Source organism: Stegodyphus dumicola, chromosome 1 (assembly GCF_044657685.1).
Source record: "Stegodyphus dumicola isolate Sdum_Otavi_A_Nest chromosome 1, ASM4465768v1".
NCBI classification, from domain to species: Eukaryota; Metazoa; Arthropoda; class Arachnida; order Araneae; family Eresidae; genus Stegodyphus; species Stegodyphus dumicola.
The window spans coordinates 176610439-176613723 of record NC_140768.1 but is presented as its reverse complement, the minus strand read 5'-3'; the positions used below and the strand labels follow the sequence as shown (position 1 = coordinate 176613723).

The 3285-nt window shown below is 36.9% G+C and overlaps 1 non-coding gene across 1 annotated transcript; it reads right to left on the bottom strand.

The window, feature by feature from the left end:
• Window positions 1-722: 722 nt before the first annotated feature.
• On the bottom strand, window positions 723-796 carry TRNAT-GGU (transfer RNA threonine (anticodon GGU)). The gene has a single exon. It is a non-coding gene; the product is annotated as a tRNA-Thr (tRNA).
• Window positions 797-3285: the final 2489 nt, after the last annotated feature.

Genomic DNA, 3285 nt, shown 5'->3' with positions numbered 1-3285 from the left:
TGGAATCCGAAGTCATTTGTGTTCTGATTATTGAGATAGAATTTTATGGCACGTAACTTCGCGTTGCTTATGCTTGAGCCATCAGTGTAGATCTTCGGAAAGAATTTTTGGTATCTGTCCTGCCTTGCACGTAGCTAGGTCATTCTGCCGGCTGGATGTCTTTCATATGGATGGGCCGGTGAGATGTAGGAGTTGGCAGCTACTTATACTACCTCATTTTTAATTTCGCAATCTTTCTTTAATTGAAGAAGTGAAGTTTTTGCTTATCCTGCTCCACAACCAAGAATAGGGGGATGCTGCTAAGTTATACTTTACAGCCTTTGAGGTTGTTCCATAACCCTGAGAATCATTCAAGAGAAAGACCCGTTCGATGATTTGCTTTTGTTCCCTCGCTGTCATTCGGATTCTCCCGGGATTCCCATATCGCTGCACCTTATGGTGTTAATCTTTCTATAACCGTGTTATAGATCATCTTTTTTATTTAAAAATTCTGGTTCATCCGATGATCTGCATTATTTTCAGGTTATCAGCTATAATGGAGGTTTTCTTCTTAATTTTTTGTAGGTGTCAATGAATGAATTAAATTTGTTATCTATCATATGACTCCGATAGCTCAGTGATTTCACTATTTTAGTTTTGGTGTTGTCAGTATGAAATTTTGCCAGTCTGGTTATAGAGACATTAGGTAATTTGGAAAAGCCGGAGATATGAAATATGAACAACGCCTTCGCCGGGAATCGAACCACGGACCTCTGGAATACCGGTCCAGCGTGCAGAACCACTACACCACGAAGGCACGCTAGGAAAGTGGGAGAAATACCTTATATGGTTATTTTTGGATAGAGTTTATTAAATATAATGGTTGGTGATTTTTCCTTGATATTGTTAGTTTTTGGTGCTTGCCAAGTTCTTCGAACTTTTCTAAAGGGCTTTTAAAGTTGACGTCCAATAGGTGTCACTTCTACTGATTACAAAGGATACATCATCAGCAAATGCAATATACTTTGTGTGATACGACCATTGATGTTGTACTACTTTATTGAATGCTAGATTCTAGAAATCAGCGAGCCTCTTGATTTCTTTCAATTGTTCTGTTGTTGGCTATTATAGTCTTTTTGTTGAAAACATAGCTCTCAAATATTTTTAATTGGTTTTTCAAGTATTTGAGTTCTTTGAGTTTGCCCAGTGCCTCAGGCACAAGAGTGAGTCGAAAGTCTTTTTGAGGTCTAGGCACAAGAGAATAGAATGTAGGTTCAGAGTTATATTGTTAGGTATTGGGACTAACAAAACGGTGCTATATGTCAATTTCTAACGCCGTTATTGACGTATTAGAAAAATGGTTTGATGAAAAGATAATTTGACCAAATGCAACTACTAGAAGTTGTGATTTAACGTTTTTAGATTACTTTTGGATTAGTTTAGCAATGGAATCGAGGATCAGTTAATCAGTTATGATTAAATCGATGGTTAGTGTGAAATCAGTGGTCTGAGCGAACAAACTACGAGCAAGTAACAAACATCAAACTCTGCATTCGTGAGATTTAGCCCCGAGTTATTTCATGCAGTAATCGCGAAATGGGTTATTTGAATTCGTTCATGTGCACCAAGTCGATTTTGACCCTTCGCACTAAATCGATTTGGTTGATAGGATTTGTAATAAAAAAATTCGAGAAGCACTGATTTGAGATCGTTTTAGAATGTACACAGACTGTCACTAAGGCGTACATGGGTTATGCGCTAACCGTTTTCCTACACATTTAAATTAATACATTCCTAGATAAAAATATTATACTGTATCATGTAATTTTAGGGGATGATGAAATTATAAAATTTACACAATACGTTACATAAGTAATGAAACAGGGGTTTGAATCTGAATTGCCCATGGCCATTTGGGCTGATGGTCTACATTATCGTAAGAAGACATACCGTGCCCTCTTGGGATTCTGCATTCACTACATTAAGGTCTGCTGTCGCTTTGACCGCCTTTTGTTAATGATGAATATTTTATTTCTTACTCTGCAAATCATTTTAGGGACGCTGCAAGCCATATTTGATTGAAACCACTACTACTTGTTAAGTTGTTAAAGAGGCATGACTATATTTTGCTTTACGTCTGCATTATAAATTAAAGTATTAGTCTGAGTCCTGTTTAGTAGCGAAAACTTTCCATATAATATATGCTTAATTGCAAGGTAGTTGAAATGAAAAGGAAGGCAAGAGTTAGCGTTGCATACTTAAATATATCTGTGTTCTGCGGATGAGGCAGAGTAAATTCTAGCTCGTTCCACTCGATTAAATCTACGCTAATTGCCTGAAACAAAAGCTTTGTACTTTTGTTTTAAACAAATGTTAAAAACTGACTGCTGTGGGTATCCCTGAGTTTCTTCCAGCAGTGAACCTATCACAGTGTTACGCTTAAACGCTCCATCAACCTGCTTCTTTTATGAATTCCCAGTCGGAGACTTCGAGATTTTTTCTTTGGATGATAATTGCGAAAGGCAACGCTTCCCTTGAAAGAACCCGCCTAAGCGTTTAACGTAATTTCGAATACTTCGCGTAGGTTGTTTTTAGACTAATGAACTCGACAGTGGTTGAGCAAACGCCCTGATTGACACGCTTCTGCTTTTAATACGAGATCCTTGTTGCCACGTTTCATAGAAAAAAAACCTTCCAAGTTGCGGAGTCATCTACTCCTATCGTTGTTCTCGTACTTAATCCCCCTCGGATAAGTAGTCGGATTTTCCAATCTTTTTAGGAAAATTTTCTCGTTATTTGTTGCTGTAAATTTTACTTATAACTCATGGATCAAGAACTAGACTGAGAAGTTTAGAATCAAAATTTTAAAATTGTGTGAATTAGAATGCTGTCTTTTAAAACTACATGAAAATTTGATTCCATCAAGAAAATTATTAAATTCACAAATTTTGAAATTTTTAAAGCCCTGCAGTTTTTATTAATATGATTGTGAGAATATTTGCATAATATCCATTGTTGACTGATGTGGTGCTCTATACAATAAAAATTCTTCTCATTATAAAAAAGTTGTATATATTTATATACAGAACGTTCGAAGAAAGTGGCTATAAGTTGGGAAGACATTAGGATTTTTTTGTTTTTTTGGAAGTAGGCAAGAGGAAAAATGAACAATCACCTTCGCCGGGAATTGAACCACTAACCTCTGGAATACAGGCCCAGAGTGCAGACCACTATACCACGAAGGCACGCTAGGAAGGCGGGAGAAATACCTTATATACCCCCCTTTTAAAGGGCGACTGGGGTTTT